Source organism: Mirounga angustirostris, unplaced genomic scaffold, assembly GCF_029215605.1.
Source record: "Mirounga angustirostris isolate CCGP_5_RB_7025 unplaced genomic scaffold, mMirAng1.0.hap1 SCAF_16, whole genome shotgun sequence".
In the NCBI taxonomy this organism is placed as follows: domain Eukaryota; kingdom Metazoa; phylum Chordata; class Mammalia; order Carnivora; family Phocidae; genus Mirounga; species Mirounga angustirostris.
The window spans coordinates 20,458,300-20,472,793 of NW_026991724.1; the positions used below are offsets into that span (position 1 = coordinate 20,458,300).

Here is a 14,494-nt window from a genome sequence, read left to right on the forward strand (position 1 = left end):
TCTCCTCTCCTCTTCCTTCCTTCCTTCCTTCCTTCCTTCCTTCCTTCCTTCCTTCCTTCCTTCCTTCCTTCCTTCCTTCCTTCCTTCTCCCTTCCTCCCTCCTTCCCTCCCTCCTCCCTCTGTTTTATCTTAACATGGCCCCCAGTTCCACACATTGCTCTCTGCAAAGAGACTGGCACATGGAAATTCTCTACGTGTCACAGCTGGGTAAGTGAGAGGAAGAATAAATGAATGCACGGTCAGATCTCCAAGAAGGCAGAGTTCCAGTGAGAGATCAGTGGGGCTGGGAAGATCTCTGCCTCCCTTGACGGCACATCCCACTGCTGATCTACTATCCTCCTTTTTCCACACTCTTGTACCCCCAGCCCTCATATATAATCCCTTCACTTCACCTGTGTGTTCTGTCACTGTCTAGCTGTCTGTAGTTGTATACATCTGTCCATATCTTAATGTGCACATCTGTTCACAAGGAGGTTCTATAAGAATTCGTAGGAGCAGTTTAACTCTTAGATTCTCTAGTTCTATTTTTCCTCTCTTGATTCCATGGATTTCATTCAGATTTTTGTAAATAAAATTGGACCCCAAACCCTAATATGTATAAAGTGGATAAAACATAGCTGTGGATTGAGTAGAAGAAACTAGGAAGAAGGTGGGGATACCAGAACCTCCCCATACTGCCCTCTCACCTACCATAGCCCTTGCCGTAGCCTCTGGGGTACCCGGAAAAACTCAGTCTTATGATTTGTGATGTCCCTCAAATTTCAAGTCTGGGTCTCTGTGGTTATGGTTTGTAGTAAATGCAGATGATTATGTAGTAGGTACTGCAGGATCTGTAACCAGTGTGAAGACAGAGTTTCTGCTTTTCACCAGCTCACAGGGATTCGGGTGGCAGACAAATGGCTGGGAAGGTGATTCCCTAGAACAACAAGGTGTCTGAGGCCTTGAGGCCTGACTGACTGATAAAGATTGGAAGCTGTAGGTGTTGCCTCTCATCCTATCAAACACTGAGTGTCAGCTCTGAGCTAGGCCTGAGAGTGCTGACTGAGGAAAAAGTCATGATCCCGTCTCTGTTTTATTAACCTTTATAAATTTCCTGTGTCCTGTATCACTAATTGTTGACTGTTTATTTTTCTGTTTGTTTTCTAACTCTACCACTGGATGAATGCTCTGCAAGAAAAGCAACCCCGTCTGTCTGCTACTCTAGTGTCTTGACCAGTATCTGGCACATAGTAGATGCGCAAGAAACACTGATTGACAGGATGAGTGGTTGATAGAGATGATGCCGTGGTGAGTTGAGAGAGAGAGAGAGAGAGAAAGAGAGAGAGAGAGAGAGAGAGTGTGTGTGTGTGTATGTGTGTGTGTGAGATGTTGGAAAAGGAAGGTGGATTATTAGGAGGAAATAACGTGGCCAGGGCCTTAAAGGACAAGGAACATTTATGAAGAAGAGAAGAACATGTATTCTGTGCAAAGGCAAAAAGTAGGAGTGAAAAGTCGGGAAGAGTGGGGCAATATGGTAAGTTGAGCATAACTGGTCATTTCCGGGAAGGAACGGCTCCAAGTGAGGCTGAAGGCCTGCTGGCTCCCTAAAGAGGGGCCTGCCCTGGGGGAAAGGCAGGTGATGATGAGGGACAGAAGTCAGAGTACAGTCGGGGGTACCTGGGTTTGCACCCTGACAAGCGGGGTGACTGGGGCATGTTACCCATCCTCTGTGTCTCAGGTTCGTCCACTTTCAAATAGAGGATATGGCCATTTGAGCACAGGACCCAGAACAAAGCAAGGCTTGGTTATTGTTAAAAGCAGAGGAGGCCAGACTCAGGAGCCCTTCAGTGTTTTGAAACCTGGAGCACAGAGCCGTGTGTGGAGGATGGGCTGGCTCCCATGTCCTCCTGGGAGAAATACGCTGCCTCCACCCTCCCCCACCTCCGTCCCTCACCTGCTGGAGACTCTGAGGGTCCTTGCTCTGCTGGTGCTGCTGTAAGCTGCCAGATGTTCTAGTTCTATTATGTTTACGCTAAGGATGTTGTTCACCGCCTAAGGCAGGGTCGGGTAATCTGGGGTTGGGGCGAGGACAATGGGATAAAGAACTGTCTAGCGTCAGTCTCTGGAATGGCTGCGATGGAGCTGAAGACCAGTTTTGCCTTCATGGGCTCTGAGTTCCTGTGCCTGGTTGTGCGTCCTTGTCCCTTTGTGTGACACAGCCCTGACAGGTATACGACTTCTCTGCTTGAGCTCTGCCTATGAACCTTCACTCAGATTGTGATACTGTGCTGTTTTTTCTCCTTTTCTCACTTTTATTATGTAAAGCAGCGCTATTCATTTCTGTAGTGCCTACATCTTTGCAGGCAGTCTTAAACTTCCTTTGGAATAAAACTGGCTCTTTGTAAAATGAGTGCCATGAATTACAGGCAGAGGTACACAGGTAGATTCTGTGCCTGTGAGTTTTCAACCTCGTTTCTTCTCCACGAAGACCTAGATTCCTAGAGAGCTACTAAACTCTGCACCCACCTCCATCACCAGGTCTGGTCCGGACTGACTTTTGTCACTTCCTTTGAATTTCATTTCTGCCCTTGCAAGAGGACGATAGTCTTTCCTCACAGTCCTGACCACACCTGCCCCAGCGCGAGGGATGGGTGAGGATGCTGCAGAGACATGCGTGGGCTCTCCTCTTCACCCACTTCCACTCAGGGCCTCGGTCTCTCCATCTGTAAAATAATCATTAAGTCATTCATGGTTGTCTTCAAAATATCGGGGAACAACCCACACAGTTATTTACTTAATATTTTCTTTTGACTCATTCTGGTTCTCTTAAATATTTTTGAAGAAGATTATATTACTATCACTGATGATGGTAAACTAGTACCTCTTGTGATAAATGGAGAGTAGCCCCCAAATTGATATAATTAAAAGAAACAGTATAATTGAATCTTTTCTGAACCTGAGACTACCTTTTCTAAAAAGACAGGTTTATTCGGGAATTACTACAAATGAAGACTTTCTCTTTGTTAAGATCTGGAATTGAAAGAGAATTGCCTATGTCCTGACTCATTGTCATTTAATGCCAAAAATCATCACAGTGATTTGTGGGGCTCCTATCGTGTCAGACATTGCACTCATTTCTTTAATATTTCTTTATATCGAGTCCTTATAACAGAAAACTGATAAATTCTTTAATCATGATGATGTTGACTAATACTTAATGAACAGTAAATTAGTGCCAGAAACAATAGCATAATTTGTGCGCATTATCTCATGTGTCCAAAGAATGTCCATTTTATAGGTAAGAGTCCTAGGTTATGGAACTGGTGAATAGTGGAACCCCAAATGGGAACGGGCCTGCCGGACCTGAATTCCACCCCCTAGCAGAGGCTCTGCTTCCCTTCATCTGTCTAACTCCCTTCCTTTGCTCTCCCTCTGTTTGCTTGCTGATGTAACCACTTGGTTTGGCCCCTAGACAGGGTGTTCTGGCTTTCTTCGAGGTGACCAGACCATCTTGTCAAGGACTATGAAACCTAGCTGTAGCTTCTTATCACCACCCCAGCAGCTACAGGGAGACCCCTGGTGTCCTCATGGTCTTCTGCACATGAAGTGTCCCCGTAAAGATGGTCTTCATCATGGCATCAGGTTGGGCCCATGAAAGACCATTAGAGAGGGAATAGTTCCTAGAGATCCTTCTAGCTCAGTGTTCCCCTGGGTGTGGTCAGAGTTCTGCAGGAGGATGGCGGCTGCTTTCAGTGAGGGAACTGATTATTCCGATTATAGAATTCTGTAGACTCAGAACAGGAAAGAAACTTAGTGACCATCAAATCCACCCCAGTACCTGATGTCAAGATTCATTTTGTAAGTTGCCAGATAAGAAATGTATTTTAAATATTTCCAGAGATGAGCAACCAACAAGTGAATAGTGTGTGTGTGTGTGTGTAACTTTACATACTTACGGTATCAGACAACCACGGATATCAAAGCCAAGAAGGTATAAAGTAAACCTGCTTCAAAATCCAGCCTAGTTTTCTTGGATGAAGTCATAAGATAGAGATTTAATAAGTGGACGTTGCAATGGCAGATGTCCCAGAGCCTCTGATTTGAGTACTATTAATAGGATATTTGCCTGTCACTTCCACACCATTGACCCAAACCCAGTCTGGGAAGATGACCCAAGTCTTCACAGCTGTTGATAATGCTGTTTTTGTCTTTATTCTTGGTTCTTATCAATGGAATTAGTAAGAGTAGACTTTATTTGTAATTATTTATTTTTAAAAAGATGAAAACAAAAGAAGGAAAGAAATGAAACTTTGAGGATGTGTGTGCATCTATGAGTCTGGGAGGTGAATTCTGGGGGAGCAGCCCAGATAAAGCTCTCTAAGGGGATGCTAAATTCTTGATATTGGCATGTGGATTTCCCCCAGATCTTCAAGAATGTCAAAATTTGTGCATACAAGTGAAGAATTTTATTCCACCAATAAAGTGCAGCAAACTATAACTGAAACATTTTAATGGCCCACTTCCCCTGCCACCCCTGAATGAATCCACTGTACTTAATGAGGTGCAATGAGGATGCACAGTGCCTGCTAGACTCACTTGCTGGCTCGTGTCAGTCCCTCTGTGGTCAAATTTGAATTTGTGCCTGAAGAAAAGTATAAGGCACCACCCGCTGTGGGTCTTCAGTGCTCTCGCAAATAGGTGAGACCTCAGGATCAAGGACACAGTTCTTCATTTACCAGCTCGATTTTTCCAAAGCTACCTGGGAGCATCTAGCGTGCACCTTTGTAACAATGGACATGGGCAAGAAATGTAATGGGCAAGAAAACATACATGCTTTTTCCTTTGTGATGCTTATGAACGTTATCAATGTGTACAGTTTATATCTTCAAAATCATTGCCTCAGAAGAGGTAAATAACAAAACGGCATTTTTTTTTTCTTAGCTTAATTTTACATTGCAAAAGGACGGCCCCACTTAATTTTGAGAAAACTTGTTTTGTTTCTTTCCAAGCATAATGGCCCCAGAGAGAATGCTCTCCTATTATATCATAAATCATTCTCATTGCTTTGGACAGTGCAGCTTGCTTTTCTTACTTTGAGAGGTGATAGCAGATGGTGACTACTTCCAGCACACAGCAAAAACTCTGCTGTGTGTGTGTGTGTGTGTGTGTGTGTGTGAATACTTCTTTGACTCTATGAATATGGTGTTTTGCAAATGAGTTGATTCCTTGGTTGTATGGAAGTTCCCCAAATTTGATAAACTGTTCAATATAAAGTCTCAGGCTTTGGGTTATATACTGTTCATCATTTCTTTGGAGGGCCCTCGTCAGGGGCTGCTCTCTGTCTTTCTCTCTCTCTCTCTGGATAGTTCAGTAGTCTGGTAAAGTGATGTAGTCACTGGTCACTTAAAAAAAAAAATCACTGGACTACTTCCCTAAATTAGTGCCCTAGTTCATGTCCGCTGAGAGCAGTTGAGTATGGCCATTGGATGAATTGCTTTGGTTTAAACTCCATGTGTCCAAATCCTGGCCTCACTGCTTTATAGCTCGGTGAATGAGGGCAGCTTTACTTCACCTTTTTTATCATCAATTTCCTAGTTATGAAATAAAGAAAATCATAGTACCTGATGTATAAGATTGTTATATATATATATACACACACACACTTAACCCAGTGACAAACTCTCAATAAATGTTAGAAATCATCTTTGCCTGCTTGGATTAAGTTGTGTCTACATAACACCTGGCTCCTGGGGGTATAGAAGAGCTGAAATAGTTCACATCATGTGTACATGACTATAACCATGCCCTTAAATCCTCAAAGATGATTAAATGCTTCACTTGGCATCTGAAGTATTTGGGAAATATCGATCACATTTTCAAACTCAGTTCTTACACAAACACATGGATTTGCCGTCAGTCAGTCAGGAAGTACCTATTGGTTACCCAGTCTTGTTAATAGCCAATTGTTTGCAAAATGATAGCCTATTTTTAGGTATAGATTTTAACTATTTTAGAAAACAAATCAAAACAGCTTTTATCTAGGCTGCAGAATTTGGGCCAAGTGAGGACATCATTACAGTCCTTAAAAAAAAAAATTAGAAACTACCTGTGCTTTGACATCAAGTAGATAAAAAGGGTAGATTTTCGTGTTTTAAAATTTTTAAAATACAGTTTTATGGTTGTTCTCCATTTAACTAGTACCATTCATCTATTTGTCCAATAAGCCGAGCTCTGTAGAGGGTTAGCCTGGTATTGACCCAGGCCAGACAAAAATGAGTATAAGATATTACATCTCATCTTTCTGTCTTCAAGAAGCTCAATGTTTCCTTGGATGCAACATTGAAAGAGGGACAGACACAATAAAAAAGAGCTCTCCTTGGGGGAGAAATTTAGAGGAAAAGAGGTGCACAGCCTGCTGGGACCGGGCTATAGCAGGCCTGACTTGGGCAGGAGGTGAGGCTGGGGTCAGACTGGGGAGAAATGCATAAGCTGTGTTAACCAGGGTAGACATCTCCTGACCTGACAGGGAACCACTTAGAGTCTTAATATTGTCATATTTCTTTAATGTAAAGATTGTTGTCCTCTAGGAAGTGTTTCCATCAAGAAAGGAGTTTCTGTTTTGCCGTGTGCATTACTGTCAAATGCTGAGATACTTGTTCATTCACAAAAGGAGACAGATAAGCAAAATAAAATAAACTGCAGGAGGAGACATAAATGTTGTTCTGAACGTTTGTGATTGCATGTGCTCTGCTTGCTTTGTTTATCCCAGCGATTCTTTCTAATACTTTACCAGTTGACCGTATGGACATCCCTGAAACCTTCCTGAAGCTGGGTTGTGTGCATTTTTATTTGCTTGCCACTTCTCCCTCCCCTCAAAAGGTTAAAATGTAAAATTGCTGGCATTCTAGGGCAAAAATAAAATATACTCTCTTGAAGAAAGCCTCTTTCTTTTCCTTCTCTTCTAAGTGTTCTCAGGTTCTATAACAATACATAAACAGACTCCATGTATATTTGTGACTTTTATGGTGGATGTGCTTAGATTTTCCCCTTATTCTGATGTTTTATTCCTTTTTTATTCAGTAGAGAAACCACTAAGGCATAGCGGGAAGGCAGAGCCTTAGGAGCCAGGAAAATCTAGGTTGGAGTTCTTATTTTACTATTAATTAGCTTTGGTACATTGGGTAAGTTATTTAACTTCTCTGAGGTTGCATTCTTTACTCTTTTAGGAGGTAGGAACCAAATAAAACAAGCACCCCCTCCCCCCCCGGGTTGTTGGCAAGACCAATGAAAAGAAAATTGCATGTAGAAGCACCAAGGCAAATGTATATGGGGGGTATGTAGTAGGTGGCCAATAAAACTGGAGTTTCCAGCATCACAGCTGTTGATATGTTAACGGAGAGAAATCGAAACGACCGACATCATTTGGGCAAGAAATAGGGATAAAATGTAGAGTAGCAGGAGGCTTGCTCATATGCTAGATGACTGTTTGTTTATTCATTTCCCAACGATATTACAAAGGCTGTGAATATTTATTTAGTTCTGCTCCCAATAGTCCTTCTAATAGGGAATTATTTGGGTACAACGAAAGACATTTGTAAATGTGGCTGATAAGACCGGCATTGGACAAGGAGTGTTTTGTTGGACACAAGAATTCTATTGTCCCCGGCTTCAGTTGTCAAGTGCTCGGAGAACCCAGAATTTATGGTGGTAGCACAATGGGCCTTTCAGGGCCCAGCGAAAGAGCTGTGAGATCCCGCTCCCCGGCTTTTCAGGGCTTCTAATCTTTTTATCGGCCCGGACAATGCCGGATTCAGCCGCTGCCTGAGCCTCCTGACTGTCCATTGGCCGCCAGGTATTGTGCGGTAATTACCATGGTGACAATGGACTCTCTCTACGCCCGTCCATTGGTGCTTTGGAAAACGGGGAAGGTTGTCACTTTGTATTAGGTGCCTCTGAAGGCATGGCTTACTTAGAAAAACTGCTAAAGAGAAATAAAGATAATCATGTTAAGAGTTTGATTTAAAGGGCCACTGTGTCAAATCCATTTGGAGCCCAGGACATCTTTTTGGATGTTTTCTTGTAATTACGGTCAGACATGGGGCGTCATCCCTGTGCAGGCGGTGAGGAGCCAGCCTTGGAGTTTTTGCAGGAAGGCATGGGTGGCGGGGAGCTGGCAGCCCTTAACACTCAGTGGGAGCAGAAGTCCAAGCTGAGCCGGTAAACTTTGAGGGATCCCTGAATTTCTTTGAGACACCGCTTCTTCATATGAAAAAGACTGGTGTGGGAAATGCTTACAGATTAATACTCACTATATGTTCTATACGATATAGGCAAAATACATGAATACGAGTTCTATATAAATGCTTGTACCTCTACCAGAGGGCTTTATGAATAGCAAATAAATTTTAAATCATGCACAGTTGAAAAAGCACAATCTATACATTTTTGTAATCACAGCTACTGATTATTGAGTGCCTACTCTGAGTGGGGTAGTGCATTTATTATCATTATTCTTCAAAGTCATCCTGCAAAATTGTTGTTATGATCCCCATTTTCTAGTGAGGAAACTGAACTCGGGAAGTTCTTGGTTGCTCAAAGTCAAACTAGCTCGGAAGAGACAAAGCATGGATTTTAAATTGAATGTTTCCTCACATTCAATAGCCTACTGCCTCCCCCGCTTTTTTTTTTTTTTTAATTTAAAATCTATAAACCTATCTTACAAAATATGTTTCACCATATGGTTTTGGAACTTTGGCGATAACAGGAAAGAGAAACACCCAGTGATGATTATTAATTGAGTGTATTCATTCCTTCAGCAATGTCAGGAACACGTTCATGTACCATAGGAAGAAGCCCCTGTTACAGGGTGCCCGCAGTCAGCTGCCTCCCTGCTGCCCCTTCTCCCGCCCAAGGAGCAAGAATACACAGCGACATCAGCAAAACGACTTGGTCTTTCCATTACAACAGAAAATCATATGGCCTTTGCTTGACTTCTTTGCCATAACACAGCAGTATAAGAAGCCTGGTATTTCATTTGTTTATTTAATAGTCATCTATTTAATCATAGTTTGTTTCAGTCAGCCCCCTACCAAAGTACTGGAAATTCCCTGTTGCATTGTTTTAGCAAAAAGTAGAAGTTTTCCAGGGTGATGTACTAGAGGGGTAGGCATGATTTTCCCCAGGAAATAGGTTTCGTTGTAGGTTCTTAAGTCTGGCAGGAGAGGAATGGATTGTTGGTGATCCAGTCCAGTCAAGCTGCTTCCCTGTTCTAAGCACTGGGCACTTATGGCTTAGCCGATTTCTTCGTCTGTAAAATGGAGCTGTCTCTGTGTCCTTGGGCTCCCCTGCTCCGCTCAGTGACAGCTCTTTCCGTTTTCACCTGCCACCCCCATGCCCCACCTGCATACACCTGCATACACCGTAAGTGTCCCAGGATCGTGTTGATGGAGTCAGTGAGGTGGGGACTGTTTTCATCGAACGTACACATACTTTCGGCCCTTACCCTCCCCCAACCCCAGAACTACATATTGTTTTTGTTGCCCTTGTGCTCTTAACAGTGATCCTAGCCCATGCCTGGTCTGGCTGAGTCCACAGTCTTGAAAAGGACCCATACATGTAGATCAATAAGCCAAGGCATTTGATTTGGAGCAGAGATCCTCAGAGAGGGACAGCCTATCTGGCTATCTCCCCCCACTATTCAAAGGGTAAGACTCCTGCCCAAGGTGTGCAGCCCATAACAACCAAGGTGGGACCCGAATTCAGCAGTGTGACTCGTGGGTCAAAGGGAAGCCTATGGACTTGCATGCACTGAGCCTTCTAAACACTCTGAGCTCAGCAAGAGATATCTGCCACAGTCATACCCCCATCCTTACCCTGGCTTTTCTCCTTGCTTTCTGTAGGCTCACTAAGGATTTCTCCATCACTGCTTCTCAGTGTTCTTTTTCCTGATTCCTCAATCTCTCTGCAGTTATATATGGCTTCATGTGTCTGCACCCCTAGGAGGCTCAGTACTGCAGGTGGCTGAGCACAGCCCTGGACGGAGCTGGGAGAAGGCAGTGACCCTGTATGGGGAGCGGGCCAGTCATGGCACGCAGGCCTTGAGAAGGAAGGGGAGACACCCTGAGAGTAGGTAGAGGGGTAGATGCCACAGTGCTGGGCTGGATTTCTGTGGCTCAGAAGGGAACACGAGATTCCAGGTCTTGCGCAGTTATGAGAGGAGAAGAGGGAAAACGACTATTCCAAGCAGGAACTCCAGTGCGGAAAGAGAAGACAAGCAGCATACATACATAGGCCTCTCAGACCCAACAAACTCTCTTCCCATTAACTCTGCTGAAAGTACAGACACAGCTAAGATTTCTTCTGTCATTGCTTTCTTTCCTAGGAAGCATGGTGCGGTTGTATATCAACATTTTCTGCAGAACCTACATCCCCTCTCTCTCAAATGTTTGCAGTCATTGGAATTCATAGACCATTCATTCACCCAGCTATTTTTGCTTTCCTTCCAAAGCTCTTAATTGTCTGTACAGGCTTTTGGTGAAAGGAGTTTTATAGGGGATAGTTTTCAGGGAGGCAAACAATGCGAGGCAAAGTGGGAGTTCAATTAGTTTTTATGGATTTGAGAAGTAACCTTTTAAAAGCACACTGGCTACAGATATAGCTGTATTCTTAACTGACTGGATACTGGGGAATGCAAAGAGAAGGAGTGCAGGCTATCAGGTCTGCGCTGCTGAATTCGGGTCCCACCTTGGTTGTTATGGGCTGCACACCTTGGGCAGGAATCTTACCCTTTGAATAGTGGGGGGAGATACCCAGATGGGCTCATGACAACCAGAGTGCTGATAGGCATTGGTGAGGCCTGTGGCAACGTCTGTTCCATTTATGGTGTGCTAGTTGTCCCCTGCTGAGTAACATACTGTCCCCAATTTAGCAGCTTATAACAATTCACTATTACTTTTTATAGTTGAGTTTAGTGAAGTCATCTGGGTGGTTTTTACTTGGGGTCTCTCACGCTGTGTTGTCAGATGGCTGGTCACATGAAGGTTTGAATGAGTCGATGTCCAAGATGGCATCTTTGCTCACCATCTGGCACCTCAGCTTGGGTGCCTAGAATAGCTAGGTATGGCTGGGCATCTCTCTCTCTATCCACTCAGCTTCTCCACATGGCTAGCTGGAGCTTCCTCACAGCATGCGGGTCTAGAGTATTCAGACTTGACATGACAGCTGACTTCTCCCAGATGAAGTTTTCCAAGAGCACAAGACACGCTCTAAGGTTTCTTATGACTCAGCTTCTGGAAATCTTAGAGTGTCCCTTTGCTAGGTTTCATTGGTGACCCAAGGACATCTCAGATTCACATAGAAGGGGTCCTGGGGCATGGATATCTGGGGGTATGGTTCATTTGGGAGGGGGGCATTTTTGGAGACTAGCTCAACATGTAATGTGGTTGCAAAGTGGGGTTCTTGGGGCACCCGGGTGGCTCAGTTGTTAGGCGTCTGCCTTCGGCTCGGGTCATGATCCCAGGGTCCTGGGATTGAGCCCCGCATCGGGCTCCCTGCTCGGCGGGAAGCCTGCTTCTCCCTCTCCCACTCCCCCTGCTTGTGTTCCCTCTCTCGCTGTGTCTCTGTCAAATAAATAAATAAAATCTTAAAAAACAAAACAAAACGAAGTGGGGTTCTTCATCAATTATGTGTTCTATGAATTGTCCATGTGACTTTTTCTCTGACTCCATGTTCATCTAGGAATAACCCCATTGCTGTTCTGTCCTCAACATCCTGGGAATAGCACACAATAGGAAATTTTCTTGTTCTTGCTTCAGTCACCAAATCAAGATGCTATGGACACATTTGAGATTTATAATTTATTTCAGCCCTTCACCAAGAAGGGTTTTTGCTTATTGCTGTTGGTTGCTGTTGTTTGGGGAAGGTGTGGTGTGTGAGGAATAGCTGTTGGATGGAACCAAGATGAGATAAGGAAAAGTATATTTGGAAACAAAAAGGAAGAATAAATAAAGTCAAAAAAGAAGTTGTTTCACTTCTTTCTTTTAAATATTTTATTTATTTTAGAGAGAGAGGGAGAAAGCAAGGAGGGGAAGGAGCAGAGGGAGAGGGACGGGGAAGGGGAAAGAATCCCAAGCAGACTCCACACTGAGCGCAGAGCCTGACATGGGGCTCAGTCTCACGACCCTGAGATCATGACTTGAGCCGAAACCAAGAGTTGGATGCTTAACTGACTGAGCTACCCAGGTGCCCCAGAGCAGTTTCACTTCTCAATGTCGGCTGGGTTGATCCTAGAAGGTAGAAACCCTAGAGATGAAGGACATTCAAGAAATCCTTTATGCCATTGTGTTACAGCTATGCCAGCCACCACCTTCCTTGGATCAGTGCCTCAGTTTTTGAAGACAACAGCTGTTCAGACACTCCATATTCCTCTCTTCATTCACTGAACAGATATACATTGAACAGCTGCTCTGGGCTAGGAAATGTGTTAAACACTTTGGGAGATATGAAGATGCATCAGACCAGAATCCAGGCAGAACACAGCCCCCACACAGAAATCCAGAGCGTGCTGTAGTGCGGGAGGGGTGGAGAGAAATGCAGTCTTGATGAAGAATTGCAGCTCTGTCAGCCCAGGGCTCAGCTCCGCTGGGGTAGGGATGACATCTCCTACCACCACCGCCACCCCTGTCTCTCTTTGCCCTTGAGACGGTCACTCCACGAGGCTCTGGCAGCACCAGAACAGTGCTCGTCCCTTGCGACGGGAAGGTACCTACTTTGGACTCAGAATGTGTGTTCTCTCGGCAACTGGCTCCAAGAGTTGACATCCCCCCTACAGGTTTGTTGCTAGTGCTGGAGCAAATGGATGTGATGTCCGTAGCATGGTGTAAGAAGCTGGATGGATGGCTGCTCTTATCTTTTGGTCAAAATACCAAAAGCACATATAGTGAGTCACATCACCTTTTGGTAGCTCTAAACCCATGGCAAGTTTTTTCCCACTTTTCACACAAGTGTGAGAATTTGTTTACATCTCTCTCTCCACACCTGGACTATTCTCCTCTAAGGAAAAAGTCTATTTATGCAACTGTGTGTGCCCAGTATCTAGGACTGTGTCATTTCATTGATTCATGTCACCTCTAGGTTAATAATGATCCTTTCACTTTTTGCAGAAATCACTGTATTTTCGGCTCAGTGGCCCCGTGACACTTGTTCCGGTTGTCATTTGTTGAGTGACCAATCAGATGGGTGGAGTGTATTATAGAAATTGGCAGCAAGTATCCAATGGGTGAAGAAGGTAAGATGGAGCTACTTTACTGTACTATGAATGTGGAAATGGAAGTGATGCCCAGCAGGCCCCTTCCTCCAACCTGCCTTTGTTTGAATCTGCACCAAATCGAAAGCAGAATCTTAGAGGGAAATTGGCCTACTTACTTAGGCTTTGAGGAATGTGATTATTCACTGTTGTTCTTGGGTTCTCTTTATTGAACACCTGATACATACTAGTACAAGGATGATCGTTTTTATTGTTGTTGTTTGGGGTTTTTTTTGGCAGGGGGAGGGATGACTGTAGAAGGTTCGGAGTAGAAAGAAGGAACTAAAAGGGATTCTTTAGCAAAGACTCAGCTAGACAGACTAAGACAATGGCCATGTTGCTTCTTCCTCCTTTTCTTCTTTTGAAGAGAATTCTATAAATATGAACAAGGTGGCTTATATCCCACGGCCAGGAGGCTGAACCTTTTAGACCTCAAAAGGCAGATCACGAGATCATAAGCCAAAAGGCTGATTTCAGCTCCCAGGCCCAGCTCTGCCATTCACTGTTGCTGTGCCCTGAGATTAATGAGCTCTTTTCTGAGCCACAGGGTAGTAGGACCTAGGGTCATTAACAGTTCTTAAGTTTTAGGATTTTATGAATCCATTTATCTCCTATCTTCTCAGCGGTAACTAGAGCTATTTTTATAGGACATCCAAATATCCAGATAGAAATATAAGAATTAATTCTATTGGCATGACTCCCTACATGTTAGGGTTCTAGATCCATCTATCCTTACGTCTATGACTCATCTCCATGAGGATGCCCACCAGGTGCCTTAAATTCAGGGACCAAATACAAGTCATGGTTTTCTCCTCTCAACCTTCACTTTGTCCTATTTAAGTGTCATATTTAAGCGTAGCAGCAAAACTCACCCAGATCAGAAACCGGGGAGGGGTACCATATGCCTTTCAATCCCTTACCTCCAAGAGCAATTTATTCTTGTTGATTCCTCCTGGTGCTACTCTGATTATCTCTGAGATATTTTTTTATTTCTCTCTCTCCCCACTGCCATCCTCCAAACATAAGCCTGGTCCTCTTTCTCCAGAGTTACTGCAATTGCTGCCTGACAAGGCATTTTGCCTCTGGGCTTACTTCATCTAGGGCATGATACATCTTCCATACAAATACTAAACAATGTCCCTACGTCCAGGTATTATGTACTTTCCTACTTAATCTTTTCAGTGTCAGAGATCTGATTCCTTAATAAGTCTC

The 14,494-nt window shown here is 44.0% G+C and overlaps 1 protein-coding gene across 2 annotated transcripts in view; it reads left to right on the forward strand.

The window, feature by feature from the left end:
* The window catches only part of CDH11 (cadherin 11), a 188,546-nt gene that overhangs the window by 47,560 nt on the left and 126,492 nt on the right, over positions 1 to 14,494 (forward strand). For both annotated transcript variants that reach the window (XM_064581191.1, XM_045890999.3), the window contains exon 2: positions 13,140 to 13,264. The gene's annotated coding sequence lies outside the window, so the exon portion shown is untranslated. The remainder of the gene's footprint in view (positions 1 to 13,139; positions 13,265 to 14,494) is intronic.